Source organism: Felis catus, chromosome X (assembly GCF_018350175.1).
Source record: "Felis catus isolate Fca126 chromosome X, F.catus_Fca126_mat1.0, whole genome shotgun sequence".
In the NCBI taxonomy this organism is placed as follows: domain Eukaryota; kingdom Metazoa; phylum Chordata; class Mammalia; order Carnivora; family Felidae; genus Felis; species Felis catus.
Window position 1 is genome coordinate 52347761 of NC_058386.1, and position 19762 is coordinate 52367522.

Below are 19762 nucleotides of genomic sequence, written 5' to 3' on the forward strand. Positions count from 1 at the left end.
CAAAGATCACTGTGATGGAAGTATGTGAACGGACTGTAGAAAGACAAGTCTAAAGGTGAGGAGACCAAAGACAATGCTGTTGCAGTACTCTAGAACTGTTAGGCCCTATTAAGGTGGCTGTTCCTTAACCACCAGAGTTATGCAGATGAGTGACACGGTCGGAGAGGTTATTTAGACAATTCCTCTGGAATTCTTGTTAAGAATGGATTCGAGAAGGCAAGACTAAATAATAAGTTAGGAGGTCATTTGACTGTCACTCTCAGCCACCGAGATTCCTGTCGAGGAGTCGGGAAATTGTCGCACCCTAAGTCTTCTAGCCTCTTTCATTTGCAGAGCATCTGCACCTCTCCTCACCTCACCTTGACGTCGCTCTATCCAGTATCTAGGAAGTGCGCTCTAGGAAGTGGGATTTTACGTACTTTTTGTAGGTCGTGGACTGAGCCAGGACAGAAGCGCCAGCGGTGGCGGCAGTCGCCGGCGGGGGTGGGGCGCATGCGCGCGGTTGCTAGGCGACGGCAGCCTGGGCGCAGTTGCTCTAAAGGCGCTGGGGTTGTGTGTGTAGGCAGCGGCGCCAGAGGAGGAGGAGCACAAGGATGCAGCTGCGACCGCGGCCCGGAGAGGGAGCCGCCGCGGCTCTGTGGCCGCGGGGGCTGAGGGACGGGAATCAGGCCTGGGGGTCGGGTCTCTGAGGGGGCCGGGGGCGGCGGTCCCGCCTGAGCTCTGGCCTAGTATCCCAGGAAGGTACTGGCCGCTGGGCGAGGGCCTCTTCCCCAGTGCCTCCTCTGGCTCCTCCACGTCGATGGTGGTGAAGTTGGCGCCAGGGAGCGCAAGGCACCAGGCTGCCTCCTTTGCACCCAGCTCCTCCTGGGGCGCATCTCTGGCCCCGGCTCACGGACACCTGCGCCGCCATCTCCTCTCGCCCGCTGAGCCCACCCCTGGCGGCGGGCGGGGGAGGGGCTCCCTTGCAGGGGCTTTGTCCAGCAGGGCGACGACGGGGACCATAGGAGAGTAGGGGTGAGTAGTGGCACCGCACTCGCCAGGTGCTGGGACGCCTTTCTGGCCTCCGGGGCTCTGGGAGACGACCAACGCGCTGCTTTCTCCTGTAGAAGCTTCTAACGCCTCTCTTACATCTGCTCGCTGCTCCCTATTTCCTTCGAGGTAGTTTTCCTTCTAAAAATCACCACTCTCTGGTCTCAACCTCGGCATCCAGAAATGAGTGTCTTAGGCCTAGCTTTGCTTCCTAGGTGCTATAAATGCTTATAATTCTACGTACAATCACGCAGCTTGGTCTCTGATTCCGGGACAGACTTTCCCAATACCGTTCTCACCTTTTCCCTCGCTCTTGCTCTCCAAAAGCTCAGTCAGACCGGAGGCTTCTTAAGAGGCATTTCTCAGACTGCTGTCTCTCCATGCCTCAAAGCTTGAATGGCAGATGGCCTGGCCCCTTTTTAGTTTTCTTGATACTGCTGTGCTGACAGCTTCTGAAAGCCGCGTTCCTGGCTTCTGACTCCTGACGTATAAAGAGTTAGAAGTCAGTACTTACATTAAATAATAATAATAAAACTAGCAAACACACACACACCACTTGACTTCCAAAGTGGCATCAAGTTTGAAGAGAAGTAGACAGTGACTGATTGATAACAGGGAAACAGGTTTTATGAAATAACTACTCTTCATTCAGAATAACATAACTTCCTTTTTAGTAAATGTGATGAAACCTAAAATGTCCCTAGTAAAAGCAAGGATGTGTTATGATCTATCTGTTCCTGGGCTTTCCTGCAATTGAGAATAGTTGCTTCCCAAAAACATGGCCATGAGGGACCTGAAGTGGTGTTTTGGACAGGAAGATTAGATGAGGATCTAAAGTTGTAAGGTGCTTTTTTAAAATTAGCAATATTGTCTTTGAGTAGTGAAGTTATTTCTTTAAAAGCAAATGGCTGAAAAAAATCACAGTTCACACTTGACCCTTTCTAAAAGTGGAATGAATTTAGATCAACTAGTAATTTTGATTTTAAGGTACTTTCATGCACAATGAAAGATGGGTTCCTTGTTTTATTTGGCTCTCTTCCCTCCCTACCAGTTTTTAAGTTATTTCATGTTTCTTTTATTAAAAAAAGAAGAAAGAATTAAAAAAAGAAGTGCAGTATTAAAAAAACAAAATTCAGTTTTGGGCAAATGCTTTTAGGCTAAAAGATTTTAAAAAGGATATACATGCCATTTGTGATTAAATAACTTTAGCTAGGGAATCAGTCAAGACTTGATAGTTTTAGGTAAAATGTAGCTTTCATGTTGTTTGAGGTTCTTTGGATATGGTTTAAAGCACAGTATAATTCTAGTATCACTACAAAGTAATCTTGGGGCTCAGGGAGTATTTTATGTTGTTGTTGTTGTTGTTGTTGTTCATGGTGGTGGTGGTGGTGGTGGTGGTGGTGGTGAATTGTCAATTGTCATGCTTCTAGTTGCTAGATTCCAAAGTTAGAGATGTTATGTTTTGGAAAAGCTCTTGATCAAGTCAAGTCTGAACTATGAAATAAAATGTACTATGTGGATACTTGCTGTTCATTTCACACACTTTTAGAACCAAGCAGTAATTTGGATCCAATTTAGAATTTGATTTTAGTGAATATGGTTATAATGCTGCCACATACTCAAGAGCATTTATCTAGAGTGTCATAAACACATTATAAGATAATATTAATAGTTAATTTTACAAGTACAACAAAGCACTTAGCCAGTGAACTCTGGAAAGAATTAGGTATTTTTTTTTAAATTAATTGATTTTCAACATGTTTTCTTTTTCCCTAGCTTCACTGAGTGTCCATTACTATACTAGTTACTGTGGAGAATAGTAGAGTAATAGGCCCCAGGAGAAAAGTTGCTTACCTGTTGTTGAAAGAAAAAAATATGTATGTGGTCATGGTCAACAGTTGGAACACACTGTAGTACAGAATAAGAAATAAAATAATTATAGGGTAAAATAAGAGCTTTGGAGGCTGGCATTTGTCTAAGAAGGCTTTATAGAGAAAGTCAAACTTTATTTGATTCTTTATAGAATTATAGATTTTGTTGGAAGGTGGCAGAGTCAGCATAGAATGAACTGAGGCACTTGATTTTCTAATCTTCCTAAATATTCCTCTCATGGATAAGCCTAAAGGGCACTATCAGTGGCAATTAACTCCTTTGTAGTGGGCATAGTGTTTAATGATAAATTATATATTAAATCAATAAATTAATATTAAATAATTTGTCAAATGTTCATTATAGAAGTCAGACTTCAAATAAACATTCTATTTCTTTGGGCAAGTGAAAATTTTTTCTAAGCAGATATAGATAGAGTGTTAAGTTCACATATTATCACCTGTATGTTTTCACTATCTCCTAAAGCAGTTATAATCTAAGTATTTTTATAAGACTTATATTATTATTACAACTTTAATAGTATTTTCCAAAGACTATTTCTTAATTAGGTAAATTGGGAAATTCTATAAGCAACATTAATTTTGGTCTATGAAGTATATAATAGCTTAGTTTTTAGTACTGCTAACTAGTATTGCTATTTCTATTATTTTCTGAAAACAAAGGGAGAGCCAGAGTCCTACAAATTGATATCTGTCAAAGTTCTAATATAATGCTACTAATAGCATTGTGTTAATAATTGTGTTAATAATTGGCAACTAGCCTCAGTGTTTAAACTGGAATTACAAACCTTTATAAAACTTATTTTAGTGCTTTTCTAACAACTTTCTACTGTGTTGAGAATTAGTTACGTGAGTTCTTGGTTTTAGTCAATCACTGTAAGTTGCTGTTTGTATATAGAAAAATAACAATAAGAAAGTGTGCTATAATTATTATGTCAAAAGAGAGTATGCCCCCCAACAGAAAGCCAAAGAATTTTTGAGTTAATTTACAGATTTACCCTAGGGAACAATATTCCAAAACTTGAAAAATGTTTGAGACTTCTATATACCACCTTATACCTTTCATGTAGTATCTTTGCTGCTAGCAATAGTCTTCTTTGATTATAGTTATTACTAATGAATGTTAATTCACAGTAGATAATAGTTTTGACAAATATAATTGTTGTTTTGAGCATCCTCTGCTTAGAATGTCAGCTATTAGCTAAATAAATAAATTATTTGAGAACAGAATAGTCTGCACAGACATACCGAATGAATATTGGATCATTGGAAATTAACTAGTTGATTAGTCTCCTTTGCTAAGCAAGTGTTGCTCATTTCTGTCCTTAGTTGATTAGGTTGGTATCAATAGGGTAATTTTTTGGAAAGAAAACTGGTGAATTTAAATGTTGGGGAAACTGCTGCGAAAATTAAAATTAGTTTGTATGTCGTGTTCTATGTACTATGATGATTTAAGGCAGGTAAACATCTTAGGTAAACTGCTAAATCTTAGTGGTGGCTGCATGTGAAATAGGGTAAAGAATTGTCAGTTTCTATTACTATATACTAGAAATCTCTCAATATATGTGTCATATTTGAGTCTGGAGGTAGAGCAGCATTACACTGAGTACCAAAGATGTATCCATAAGTTATAATTTTCTTTAAATATGTAGTTTTAAAAGTGTCATATTTTTTCAAATATTTTTTCAATATTTATTTTTGAAAGAGAGTGCAAGCAAGGGAGGGGCAGAGGGCGAGGGAGACACAGAATCTGAAGCAGGCTCCAGGCTCTGAGCTGTCAGCACAGAACCTGACACAGGGCTCAAACCCATGCATGGTGAGAACATGACCTGAGCCGAAGTCGGATGCCTAACTGACTGAGCCACCCAGGCACCCCTTTTTCATATTTTTTAATGTTTATTTATTTTTCAGATTGAGAGAGAGAGAGAGCATGAGTGGGGGAGGAGCAGAGAGAGAGGGGGAGACACAGAATCTGAAGCAGGCTCCAGGCTTGGAGCTGTCAGCACAGAGCCTGATGCAGGGCTCACTCAAACTCACGAACCTGGAGATCACGACCTAAGCCGAAGTTGGATGCTTAACCAACTGAGCCACCCAGGCACCCCAAAAGTGTTATTATATTCTTAAGTATGATATTTATTATGTCAATGGATTGAAAAATTTCCCAGATGAGCACATCTCTAGATTTTATCATGGAAGCTTATGGGAATCTTTTCCACAAAGTGAAAAATACTAACAGCCAATTCAATGCAGGAAGAAAAGTGGAGAGTAGAATTCTTTCTTAAAGAATGGTACCTACAAACAAAATAAAACAAAACATTCATATATAAGTTCTAAAGTAATATTCACAAGAACTTACACACAATTATTGTTTTCTTAATATCAAATCTTATATTATAAATTGTTAACTGTCTTTGGACGGTTGGCACCCAAAAGTTCCCCTGTGGTCTGATTCATTCCTTTTTTCTTAATAACAAATGCATCTCAGGTATTTGATGGTGAGATTTCATTACTGAAATGCAAACTTTTTGTAGTAGCTTTTAAAATGCAATATATATTAACTGAAAACCTGAAGTTGAATTTTGAAATGATTCATAATGAGGAAAATGGATATTTTTAAACAGTCTTCACTAAAGCTATTGTACATTAAGTTGTTAGTATCTCCATAACCTTTCAAATCCCTAAATTATATAGTTGGCTCATTATGTTCACTTTCTGTACCTCATTTCCACTTTTCCTAACAAATATGGATATTGGTTTGTTCTCACTGGTACTTTTGAGCTACTTCTGTGACCCCCTAAATGAATTTTACAAAATACATTTATATTGTTAAAAAAGTTATTTAAGAGGAGCACCTGGGTGACTCAGTCAGTTGAGCATCCAACTTCAGCTCAGGTCAAGATCTTGCGGTCTGTGAGTTCAAGCCCCACATCAGGTTTGTCGCTATCAGCACAGAGCCTGCTTCAGATCCTCTGTCCACCCCCTCTCTGCCCCTCCCGTGCTTGTGCTCTCTTAAAATAATATATATATATATATATATATATATAGTTATTTAGGAAAGATTTCCTGTCATAGTCAAGAAGCTGAATCCATACCAGATAAACTGCATTTGAAACTGGGTGATTTGACTGGAAGTAGTGACAAGAAGATGACTAAAGCAAATTCTTTGAAAATACTGTGTCTAACTTAGGCAATTTTTTTAATTACTAGATTCAAAAATAATTTCTGTTTTTCTTTCAAATTGAAAATCAGTTGATAGGTGTGACATAAGTAGTAAGTTTAATTCCAGAGATCATATATAAACCATTCTTATTACTTATTAGTTGCTCCTTGACCTTTGATGGGCATTTAGTTGTTCTTGTTGAGTTTAATTTCTAAATGTGCACACAGGTCCTTATATTCCTTTTCTCTTCCTGTGTACTTTCAAGGCTATAATTACTGACCAGGTGTTTTTGCTTATTATCAATAGACTTAATTATCATGGATTGTACTGGTTTTGCTGCCAAATTAGTTTAGATACCTGTGATTCCATAGAAGAAGAGGAAAAGTAGGGGTATAAGAAAAATGGATATTAGATTTACATATTTAATTTTTTTTTCTTAATTTGCAATAACTTCAGTAGGATAGGTATAAAATTGTTGAAGTTTTGAGGCACCTGGGTGGCTTAGTTGGTTAAGTGTCTGACTCTAGATTTTGGTTTAGGTCATGATCTCACAGTTTGTGAATTTGAGCCCCACATTGCCTCCGCTATGGCAGTGTGGAGCCTGCTTAGGATTCTCTCTCTCTCTCTCTCTCTCTCTCTCTCTCCCTCTCCCTCCCTCCCTCCCTCTCTGCCCCTCCTCAGCTCACCCTCTCTCTCAAAGTAAATAAAAATAAACGTAAAAAATGGTTGAAGTTTTGTATTTTAGAATATTTTTTATGTACTGCAGTTTTTATGACTTCCTTGTATATGTTGTAACCAGAACTAGGTTAACAAAGTATAAAAAAAATAACTCTTAAGGATCTTGCTTTAATAAATATATGAGAATGATTTTTAGTTAGTATATCTATGAATTATATGTAAAGAAATATTTCTAAGGTATTAAAATGTGCCTGGAAGCACGTATTTTCTCTACTATCTTGTTTACACTATTAATTTGCTTAGCAAACTCTTTGTTAATAAGTAATACTAAGGTCAATTTAATCTCAGCCCCTGTTTGAATTATCTCAAATTTTAGATCAGTGGGGTCCAAATGATAGTACAACAAAATTTCCTTAATTCAGGCTCGACTAATCAAAATTTGTTACAGCCTGGATATAATAATTATGCTAAAAAATATATTGCTGTAGAGTGCCAAACCCATGCTGGTGTTCTCCATGGGAGAAGCAGGCAGAGCCCTACCAGAGGTTAGGAAATGTCAGAGCTTCTTTGCTGGCTGTGAAAGTGTTGCCAGGTGAACTGGGGAGACCCCAGGCCCTGAGGCCTTGATCTAGCCTGTTCTAAAGATGGTGCCAAAGGCTCTTGGTCTTGTCAGGAGAAAGAATTCAAGGACAGACACAACATAGTGGATGATGGACACAGGTGGGAAAGTTTATTAAAGGAAAAGTGCACTCTCAATATGTGAGAGTGGGTGAGCTCGAGAGAGGATGAGAACTACAACTTGAGGTTTAGGTTTCCATCTTTTCTGCAGTTGTTAACAAGGTAGTGGAATATTCATTACTTGGGGAGGGGATTTTTCTTGGAAGCAGGGTTTCAGGGCTTTTCTTATTTGGTTAGGAGTGGGTCTACTTGTCAGCCATCTTGGGCCTGTCTGGTTTGATCCAGCTTCTTGTGGCTTTGTTTTGGAGTGCTGCCAGAATAGTCCTCTGACTTTCCAGATAGCTGGCCATGGCTTCCTCTTTGCTGGCCTCCAGGCCTCCTGTTTGAACCTAATCGCCGCTAACAAAAGCAGTTTGAATTATTTTTATTGAATTAAAATAAGTGAATTAAGGTAGGAACCACTAAATTTTATGTATTTAAAAATGTCTCTTGGGGTGCCTGGGTGGCTGCCAGTTGGTTGAGAAGCCTACTCTTGATTTCAGCTCAGGTCGTGATCCCAGGGTTGTGGGATCAAGCCCCACATCAGGCTCTGTGTTGACCATGGAGCCTGCTTAATATTCATTCTCTCTCTCTCTCTCTCTCTCTCTCTCTCTCTCTCTCTCTCTCCCTCTCTCTCTCCCTTTGCCTCTGTCCCCCCAAAATAAAAAAAAAAAAAGAAAAAAACACTGTCTACTAAGTGCTGTGTTGAGCATATGAGGATTTGTTTATTAATTACATTGGGCTGTTGACAAGAAAAGAGTTTGAACATCAGTTAATAGTGTAAGCAAAATTGGGACAATAGTTATGATGAACTGCTCTCAGATGTTTTAAAAACTGTAGTAGCAATATTATTTGCATATAAATTCTGTGCACTTAAATTCTTATCATTTCTTCAGAGTAAGAAAGTGAAGTAAGTGTGCATTTAAAGTTACACTCAGTAGTCTTAATATGTTAATGGTGTTCCAACAGCTCTGAAAGTAGTAAAACTTTAGGACCTCCTTTTCTCTAGTTTTGAATTAATAATCATATAATGCATGCATGCATATTGATATAGCTTTGTTCCATTTATGTGATGATACAAAAAGTTGTAAAAACCAGCATTACTGATATCATGGGATGAAATTCTTCTAACAAGAAACCAAAATAAAAGTGAAAGTTAACCAAGACAGAGCACAACTACACCTAATGATAGGGTTGCTAGAGGCTTATTATTTACTACTGATGGTCTTTGGGGAGGGGAAAAACTAGTTCTTTGTTTCATGCCTTTTACAGTAATGATAATTTGCCTCTACTGTGCAACTCATTGCTCTCCACTGATAGATTTTAGGAGTAAGAGCAAAGGAAGCAATAACACAGAGGTTATTAGATCAACTTGAATAAAAATTTAGCTCCCTGGAAGTTTTAACTAATTAGAACTCTCCATCTCCCACCCCCTTTGCTATTATAGATGAGAGGAAAAGAGACTATTTATGTAACACTTTTCTCATAGCTAAACGTACAATGCAAAATAGGAATTAGTGAACTCTAATTCTTAGTCTTTGCTAACAGAGGGGAGCTGAAACTTAGAAAATATTTAAAATCAATTGATTTAGGAAGGAAATTTTTATGTTTGCATTTGAATATGAATGTTTCTAATCTAGGTAGTCCCAGAGACTCAGTTAACTAAAGGCTATTGAATGAAATATCTTGCTTAATGAATTTTCTAATTAATGATTAATCTAAGTATGCAATGAAACTGAGGCAAGGATGCTTTGCATAAGATGTCTCGAACTTTGTGTACAGTTTTTTGTTGTTGACCACTGACCCAATTGTGTCTGTTTTAATTAAGTTTTTTTGTTGCAAATAATAAAGGTCTAATTCAAACTAAATGAGAACAAAACAGGACTTTATATTAAAGATATGAGCGATTCTCAAGGAACCCAAGGGCAGAAAGTATAATCCAGGCACATGAGAAAGTGTAACTAGGAATGAGAAGCCGTCAATGGCTAAGGGAGCTTTCCTCTTTCTTTCTCTCCTCCTTTCCCATCCCTGGGGCCTTTGGGTCTCTTGTTTTTCTTTGTTTCTTTCTACCCAAGAGCTCCCAAGTTTTACATTCTAAATTCAGGCAACCAGCAAAGACTGCATTTCTGAATCCCCAATTTCCAATTCTGATTGACCCAGTTTGGACCAGATGTCAGCCCAGGATTTGATTATCTATGGCTGGGTTTGAAAGATCATGTGGTATAAATATGGTTATTAGGCCCCAAACCTAAGTGAGCGGACATAAAGTTCTTACAGAAAGGGAGGTGGTGGAATGAAAAGAACATCAAATGCTGTCCGCCATTAAGTATAATCAGAAATAGAGCACATTTGCCTGTGCCTCTCTGCTTATCTTCATGCATTAAACAAGAATGAAGGTCAGATAGCATATTATCTAGTCTTATATTAAGGACTATCAACCTAAGGCCCAGAGATATTTTAAAAATTATTGAGGGTCACATGAAAAACTGTTACTGGAATCCTAACCTTGTGGTTTCTAGTCTTCCTAACTGCTAATAACCAAGTAAGCAGAATATCTAATAAAATGTTAACATACTTTAAAAGAGATCTCATAAAATATAAAGTAATCTTGATGAATATTTTTGCCTAAGCAAAGTAAATATAGAGGAAAAGCAACATCATTTTCCCATGTTATTACAACGAAGCAGAGGTCTGTGGATAATGGCCATTATTTTCAAAAGTAAATTAAAAAAAAATTTTTTTTACGTTTATTTATTTTTGAGACAGAGAGAGAGAGAGAGAGCATGAACGGGGGAGGGGCAGAGAGAGAGGGAGACACAGAATCGGAAGCAGGCTCCAGGCTCTGAGCCATCAGCCCAGAGCCCCACGCGGGGCTCGAACTAACGACAGTGAGATCATGACCTGAGCTGAAGTCGGACACTCAACCAACGGAGCCACCCAGGCGCCCCTCAAAAGTAAATTTTTAAAAGAATATAAAAACATAAAAACAGAGGGTGATTTTGAAGAACAAATAATTGGTCTATATGACTTAATGTTGCTAGGCTTAAAGAAGGAGTCATGTAAATATGATATTTTGGCTACTGGGAAACACAGATTATAAACTGAATCTGTCTTCCCTTTTTGACCTGTGCATTCATTCAGTTTTTATTTATTGAATGTCTGCTATGTGCTGAGCCCTATTTTAGGCACTGAGGATACAGTGATGAACAGAACAAAGTTCCTGCACTCAGGGAGTTTGCATTGTAGAGACCAATGCAGGCAATGAACAACAAAATAGTAAAGAACATATAATGTCAAATAGTGATAAGGGCTATAAGTCTAATAAACCAAGATAATGGGATAAAGAATTATAAGTGGTGCTACTTTAGGTAACAGTGGTCAAGGAAGGTGTCTCTGATGAGGTGACATTGAACAGAGATTGGAATGAAACAAGGGAACAGGGTATCTGAATATCCAGTAGAAGAGTATTTGAGGCAGAGAGAATAGCAAATGTAAAGGCCTTGAGGTGGGAATCTGCTTGGCCTATTTATGAAACAATAAGGAGGCCAATTTATAGAGCAAGGGAGACAGTGGTAGAAAATGTCAGAGATGTATTCAGAAACCAAATCATGTAGGCCTTTTAGGACAAAATAGGAGTTTTGGATTTTACTCTTTGTATTGCAAAGGCATTGGGAGGTTTGGAGAATAAGAACTTGATTTGATTTATATGTAGAGAATATTCTGGCTGTTGTGTGGAGAATAAACTTCAAGAGGAAAAGAGAAGAAGCAGGGAGATCAGGGAAGAGAACGTTATAGTAACCCAGGCAAGAAAATGCTTGAGTTAAGGTGGTAGTAGTGAGGGAAGTAAAAAGTAGTTATATTCTGAAGGCACACATACACGTACATAAATACATATGTATGATTTTTGAAATAATTTTAGATTCATAGGAAGTTGCAATAAATGTACAGAGAGAGCCTGTATAACTTTCACCTGGCTTCCCTCAATGTTATGGTACATAACTATAGTACAATATCAAAACCCAGAAAATTGACATTGATCTTACTTAGATTTCCCACTTATATAAATAGTTATGTATGTATGTGTATATCTACTTTGATGTAATCACCACCACATCAAGATACTTCACTGTACCATCACAAGGCTCTCTCATTCTATTTATAAAGCCATACTCACTTCCTTTGTCCTCTTCCCTTACCTCTTACCTCTAATCTGTTCTCTGTCTCTATAATTATGTTATTTCATGAATGTTCCTCTTTATCCCTTGTAATTTTCTTTGCTCTGAAATGTACTTTATGGGAAAGTGATTTTTTTTCCTCCAAAGTTTTATTTAAATTCTAGTTAGTTAGCATATAGTGTAATATTCATTTCAAGAGTAGAATTTAGTGATTCATCACTTACATATAATACCCAGTGCTCATCATAACAAGTGCCCTCCTTAGTACCCATCTTTCATTCCCCACTGACCTCCCTCCATCAATCCTCAGTTTGTTCTTTATAGTTAAGAGTCTCTTATGGTTTGCTTCTCTCTCTCTCTTTTTTATGGGAAAGTAATTTATTTATTTATTTATTTTTCAATATATGAAGTTTATTGTCAAATTGGTTTCCATACAACACCCAGTGCTCATCCCAAAAGGTGCCATCCTCAATACCCATCACTCACCCTCCCCTCCCTCCCACCCCCCATCAACCCTCAGTTTGTTCTCAGTTTTAAGAGTCTCTTATGCTTTGGCTCTCTTCCACTCTAACCTCTTTTTTTTTTCTTCCCCTCCCCCATGGGTTTCTGTTAAGTTTCTCAGGATCCACATAAGAGTGAAAACATATGGTATCTGTCTTTCTCTGTATGGCTTATTTCACCTAGCATAACACTCTCCAGTTCCATCCATGTTGCTACAAAGGGCCATATTTCATTCTTTCTCATTGCCACGTAGTACTCCATTGTGTATATAAACCACAATTTCTTTATCCATTCATCAGTTGATGGACATTTAGGCTCTTTCCATAATTTGGCTATTGTTGAGAGTGCTGCTATAAACATTGGGGTACAAGTGCCCCTATGCATCAGTACTCCTGTATTCCTTGGGTAAATTCCTAGCAGTGCTATTGCTGGGTCATAGGGTAGGTCTATTTTTAATTTTCTGAGGAACCTCCACACTGTTTTCCAGAGTGGCTGCACCAATTTGCATTCCCACCAACAGTGCAAGAGGGTTCCCATTTCTCCACATCCTCTCCAGCATCTATAGTCTCCTGATTTGTTCATTTTGGCCACTTTGACTGGCATGAGGTGATATCTGAGTGTAGTTTTGATTTGTATTTCCCTGATGAGGAGCGACGTTGAGCATCTTTTCATGTGCCTGTTGGCCATCCGGATATCTTCTTTAGAGAAGTGTCTATTCATGTTTTCTGCCCATTTCTTCACTGGGTTATTTGTTTTTCGGGTGTGGAGTTTGGTGAGCTCTTTATAGATTTTGGATACTAGCCCTTTGTCCGATATGTCATTTGCAAATATCTTTGTGGGAAGGTAATTTAAAAAAAAATTTTTTTTTAACGTTTATTTATTTTTGAGACAGAGAGAGACAGAGAATGAACAGGGGAGGGGCAGAGAGAGAGGGAGACAGAGAATCTGAAACAGGCTCCAGGCTCTGAGCTGTCAGCACAGAGCCCGACGCGGGGCTCGAACTCACAGACCGTGAGATCATGACCTGGGCCGAAGTCAGACGCTTAACTGACCGAGCCACCCAGGCGCCCCTGTGGGAAAGTAATTTTTAAAAAAATCTATGTATATCTATGTACATCTTTTTTTTTTCCCCTATCCATTTGCTTTTAGTCTACACATGTCTTTATGTTTGAAGTAAATTTCTTGTAGACAGCATACACTGGACCATATTGGTTTTATCCACCATGCCAATCTCTGTCTTTTAATTGGTGGATTTGGACTATTTACATATTAGAATAATTATTGATATGTTAGGGCTGTCTTCCAAATTTTTAAAAGTTTTTTTTTAAGTTTATTTATTTATTTTTGAGAGAGAGAAAGAGAGAGAAGCAGAGAGAGAGGGAGACAGAAAATCCCAAGCAGGCTCCACTCAGTCAGCACAGAGCCTGATGCAGGGCTCTAACTCATGAGTTGTGAGATCATGACCTGAGCCGAAACCAAGAGTTGGTTGTTAAAGCGACTGAGCCACCCAGGCACCCCTCCAATTTTTTTTTATTGTGGTAAAAACATATGAAACCTACCTTTTTTTTTAAAGTTATTTTTGAGCGAGAGAGCTCTAGTGGGGGAGGGGAAGAGAGAGAGGGTGACTGAGAATCAGAAGCAGGCTCTGTGCTGACATCAGCAAACCTGGTGCAGGGCACCAACTTATGAACCCTGAGATCATAATCTGAGCTGAAGTCAGACGCACAAACAACTGAGCCACCCAGGTGCCCTGAGACCTACCTTCTTAACATAAATTTAAGTGTTCAGTAGAGTGTTGTTCCACGAGAGTTCTCCAGAACTTTTTCATCTTGTGTGACAAACTCTATACCCATTGAATAGTAATTCCCCATTTCTCTCGCCCCAAGCCTTTGGCAAATACTATTCAACTTTCTGTTTCTATAAGCCTGACTACTTTAGATATCTCATATAAGGGGAGTTATTCAGTATTTGTCCTTCTGTGACTGACTCCTTTCACTTAATGTAATGTCCTCAAGGTATATATGTTGTTGTGCATGTAATAGCATTTCCTTCTTTTTTAAGGCTGAATGATATACAATTGTATATTTCTATCACAATGTCTTTATCCACTCATCTGTCAATGGACATTTAGGTTGTTTCCACACTTTATCTATTGTAAATAATGCTGCAGTGAACGTGGGAGTACAAATATTTCTTGGATATCCTATTTTCAATACTTTTGGATAAATACCCAGAAGTGAGGTTGTTGGATCATGTGGTAGTTTATATTTTTATTTTTTGGGGGGCTCTAAATACTCTTTTTTCCCCCAAGTTTTTTATAATGATTTTTTAATGTTTATTTTTAATTTTTTAAGAGAGAGAAATCAGGGGAGGGGCAGGGAAAGAGGAGAGAGAGAATCCCAAGCAGGCTCTCTGCTGTCAGCAGAGCCCATGTGGGGATTCAATACCAGGAACTGTGAAATCATGACCTGAGCCGAAATTAAGAGTCAGACGCTCAACCAACTGAGTCACCCAGGCACCTGCCCCAAGTTTTTATTTAATATCCAGTTACTTAACATACATTGTAATAATAGTTTCAGGTTTAGAGTTTAGTGATTCAGCACTTACGTACAACACCAGGTGCTCATCACAATTGCCCTCCTTAATTCCCATCACCTATTAACCCATCCACCACCCACCTCCCCTCCAGTAACCCTCAGTTTGTTCTCTATAGTTAAGAGTCTGTTTCCTGGTTTGTCTCTCTTATTTTCCCCCATGTTCATCTGTTTTGTTTATTTTTTTTAAGCTTATTTATTTTGAGAGAGAGAGAGAGAGAGAGAGAGAGAGAGCGAGCAGGGCAGTGGCAGAGAGAAAGGGAGAGAGAAAATCTAAAGCAGGTTCCTTGCTGTCAGCCCAGAGCCCAATGCTAGGCTCCCTGTCAAGAACAAAGAGAGCTGAATCAAGAGTTGGCCACTTAGCCTACTGAGCCACATGGGCGCCCCCATATGTTTTGTTTCTTAAATTCCAAATATGAGTGAAATCATATGGTATTTATGTTTCACTGACTGAATTATTTCACTTGGCATAATACTCTCTGGCTCCATCCACGTCATTGCAAAATGCAAGATTTCATTCTATTTTATGGCTGAGTAATATTCCATTGTATATAAATACCACATCTTTAAAAAATTAATTTATTTAAATTCAAGTTAGTTAACATGCAGTGTAGCATTGGTTTCAGTAGAGCCCAGTGATTTACCACTTACATATAACATCCAGTGCTCATCCCAACAAGTGCCCTCTTTAATGCCCATCACCCATTCAGCCCATCCCCCCACCCACTTCCCATCCAGCAACTCTCACTTTGTTCTCTGTATTTAAGAGTCTCTTATGGTTTGCCTCCCTTGTTGTTTTTATCTTCGTTTTCCTTCCCTTCCCCTTCTTCATTTGTTCTGTTTCTTAAGTTCCACATATGAGTGAAATGACTTACTCATTTCACTTAGCATAATAACCTCTAGTTCCATCCACGTTGTTGCAGATGTCACTATTTCTTTCTTTCTGATCACCAGGTAATATTCCATTGTGTGTGTGTGTGTGTGTGTGTGTGTGTGTGTGTGTGTGTGTATTCATCAATCGATGGACATTTGGACTCTTTTCATAAATTGGTTATTGTTGATAGTTATCCTATAAACATAGGGGTGGATATGCCCCTTTAAATGAGCATTTTTGTATCCTTTAGCTAAATACCCAGTAGTGCAATTGCAGGAACCTCCATACTGTTTTCTAGAGTGTCTGCACCAGTTTGCATTCCCACCAACAGTGCAAAAGGGTTCCCCTTTCTCTGCATCCTCTCCGATATCTGTTGTTACTGAAGTTGTTAATTTTAGCCATTCTGACCGGTGTGAGGTGATATCTCATTGTGGTATTTCTCTAATGATGAGCAGTGTTGAGCATCTCTTTTTTATGTGTCTGTTAGCCATCCGGACGTCTTCTTTGCTAAAGTGTCTGTTGATGTCTTCTGCCCATTTCTTCATGGATTATTTATTTTGGGGGTGCTGAATTTGGTAAGTTCTTTACACATTTTTGATGCTAATCCTTTATTTGATATGTCATTTGCAAATATCTTCTCCCATTCCATTGGTTGCTTTTTAGTTTTTCTGATTGTTTTCTTTGCTGTGCAGAACCTTTTTATCTTGATGAGGTCCCAATAGTTTGTTTTTGCTTTTATTTTCCGTGCCTCTGGAGACATGGCAAGTAAGAAGTTGCTGCAGCCAATGTCAAAGAGGTTGCTGCCTGTATTCTCCCGTAGGATTTTGATGGTTTCCTGTCTCACATTTAGGTCTTTCATTCATTTTGACTTTATTTTTGTGTATGGTGTAAGAACATGGTCCAATTTCATTCTTCTGCATGTTGCTGTCCAGTTTTCCCAGCACCATTTGCTGAAGAGACTGTCTTTTTATCCATTGGACATTCTCTCCTGCTTTGTCGAAGATTAGTTTGCCATACATTTGAAGGTAAATTTCTGGGTTCTCAATTCTGTTCCATGAATCTATGGGTCTGTTTTTGTTCCAGTACCATACTGTCTTGATGATTACACCTTTGTAATACAGTTTAAAGTCTGGAATTATATGCTTCCAGCTTTGGTTTTCTTTTTCAACATTACTTTGGCATGGAAAACCCAAAAGACCCCACCAAAAAAACTGCTAGAACTGATATGTGAATTCAGCAAAGTTACAAGACATAAAATCAATGTACACAAATTGGTTGCATTTCTGTACACCAATAATGAATCAGCCAAAAGAGAAATAAATGAATCAACCCCATTTACAAATGCACCAAAACCATAAAATACCTAGAAATAAACCTATCCAAAGAGGTTATATCTGCATGCTGAAGACTATAGAAAGCTTATGAAAGAGATTGAAGAAGATACTAAGAAATGGAGAATAATTCCATTCTCATGATTGGAAGAATAAATATTGTTAATTGTTTATACTACTGAAAGCAATCTACACATTTAATTCAATCTCTCTCAAAATACCACCAGCATTTTTTTTCCAGAGCTAGAACAAATAATCCTAAAATTTATATGGAAACTTTTAAAAAATTTAAATATTAGTTAACATACAATGCAATATTGGTTTTCAGAGTAGAATTCAGTGACTCATCACCTACTTCCAACATCCAGTACTCATCACCCATGTAGCCCATCTCCCACCCACTTCCCTCCATCGACCCATAGTTAAGAGTCTCTTATGCTTTGTTTCCCTCTCTTCTTCCCTCCCCTTTTCATATATCCATCTGTTTTTTTTCTTAAATTCCACATATGAGTGAAATTATATGGTATTTGTCTGTCTCTGGCTTATTTTGCTTAGCATAGTATGTTACAGCTCCATCCACATTGTTGCAAATGACAAGATTTTGTTCTTTTTGATGGCAGAATAATATTTCATATTATTCCATATCCATATATATATACACATATATATGTATACATATATATCCATATATATATCCATGTATCTATATCTATCTCTCTATATCTATGTATCTATATATATATATATCACACCTTCTTTATCCATTCATCAGTTAATGGACATTTGGGCTCTTTCCATAATTTGCCTATTGTTGATAATGCTGCTGTAAACATTAGGGTGCATGTATTCCTTTGAATCAGTATTTTTGTATCCTTGGGGTAAATACCTAGTAGTGCATTTCCTGGATCATAGGGTAGTTCGATTTGATTTTTAACTTTTTGAGGAACTTACATACTCTTTTCCAGAGTGGCTGCACCAGTTTGCATTCCCATCAAGAGTGTAGAAGGATTCCCTTTTCTCTTCATCCTTGCCAACACCTGTTATTTCCTGTGTTGTTAATTTTAGTCATTCTGACAGGTGTGAAGTTGTATCTTATCATGGTTTTCATTTGAATGTGTCTGTTTCATTTTCTTTTTATGTGTCTGTTAACCATCTGTATGTCTTCTTTGGAAAAATATCTATTCATGACTGCTGCCAATTTTTTATCTGGGTTATTTGTTTTTTAGTGTCACAGGGTAGTTTAAAAAAAGTTTTGTGGAACTTCCATGCAATTTTCCATACCACCTACACCATTGTACATTTCCACCAACATGGCACAAGGGTTCTAGTTTCTAAACATTCTCACAAATATTTATTTTCTGTTTTTCAATTTGTTTTGTTCTTTTAATACTGGCCATCCTAACTGGTGTGAAGTAATATCTCCTTGTGGTTTTTGTTTGCATTTCCATGATAATTATTGATGTTAACCATATCTTTTAATATACCTGTTGGCGATTTCTATGTCTTCTTTGGAAAAGTGTTTATAATTTCCTTGTTGTTTTTAATTTTTAACATTTATTCATTTTTTGAAAGACAGAGAGAGACAGAGAGAGACAGAGAGAGAGACAGCATGAGCATGAGCATGGGACGGGCAGAGAGAGAGGTAGGCACAGAATCTGAAGCAGGCTCCAGGCTCTGGGCTGTTAGCACAGAGCCTGACCTGGGGCTAGAACCCATGAACCACGAGATAATGACCTGAGCTGAAGTCAGCCACTTAACCGACTGGTCCATCCAGGTACCCTTTCTTGTTTTTTTAATTTATGTTTTTTTGGTTTGTTTTACTATTGCATTGTATAAGTTCCTTACATACTTTTGAAATTAACCCTTTATCAGAAATATAGTTTGCAAATATTTCCCCCATTCCATAGGTTGCCTTTTCACTTTTTTTAAAAAAAAATGTTTATTCATTTATTTTGAGGGAGGGATGGAGGGAGACAGAGAGAGACAGAGAGAGAGAGAGAGAGAGAGAGAATGGGACAGAGAAAAAGAGAGAGTCCCAAACAGGCTCCATGCTGTCAGTGCAGAGCCCAGTGTGGGGCTTGATTTCATGAACTGTGAGAATATGACCTAAGCTGAAATCAAGAGTTGGACACCCAACCAAATGAGCCACCCAGGCGCGCCCCCCCCCCCCATAGGTTGCCTTTTCACTCTTGATTTTTTTTTTGTGAGGATGCTTTTTAGTTTTATATACTTATTCCCTTTATCTTTTTTTTGCTATTGTTTCCTGCATTTTTGGTGTCCTATCAAGGAAATGCTTGCTAATATCAATGTCAATAAGCTTTGGTTTTTAATGTTTTCTTCTAGGAGTTATATGGTTTCAGGTCGTACATTTACATTTTTAATCCATTTTGATTTGATTTTTGTGTATGTGTAAAACAAGGGTCAAATTTCATTCCTTTGGATGTGGATATTGTTTTCCAACACTGTTTATTGAAGAGAGTGTTCTTTCCCCATTGTGTATTATTAACATTTTGTTGAATATCAGTTGACTGTAGATGCATGGGTTTATTCCTGCTCTCTCTCTAGTCTTTTCCATAGGTCTATATGTACGTCTTTATGCTAGCAGTATACTGTAGCTTTGTAGTATGTTTTGAAAACAGGAAGTGTAAGGCCCCCAGCTTTGTTCTTTTTGCTCAATATTATTTAGGGTCCTTTTTTATTCCAGTTGAATTTTAAGAGAGAGAGAGAGAGAGAGAGCGAGAGAGCGAGAGCATGTGTGTGTGTGTGTGTGTGTGTGTGTGTGTGATCTTTACAATTTTATACACATAAAATCAT

The 19762-nt window shown here is 38.1% G+C and overlaps 1 protein-coding gene across 2 annotated transcripts in view; it reads left to right on the forward strand.

Moving 5' to 3' along the window:
* Nucleotides 1-481: 481 nt before the first annotated feature.
* The window catches only part of ZC3H12B (zinc finger CCCH-type containing 12B), a 482912-nt gene continuing 463631 nt past the window's right edge, over nucleotides 482-19762 (forward strand). The window contains exon 1 of one of the 2 annotated variants that reach the window (XR_006593330.1): nucleotides 482-1014. The gene's annotated coding sequence lies outside the window, so the exon portion shown is untranslated. The remainder of the gene's footprint in view (nucleotides 1015-19762) is intronic. The other variant, XM_011291778.4, reaches the window with a different exon arrangement.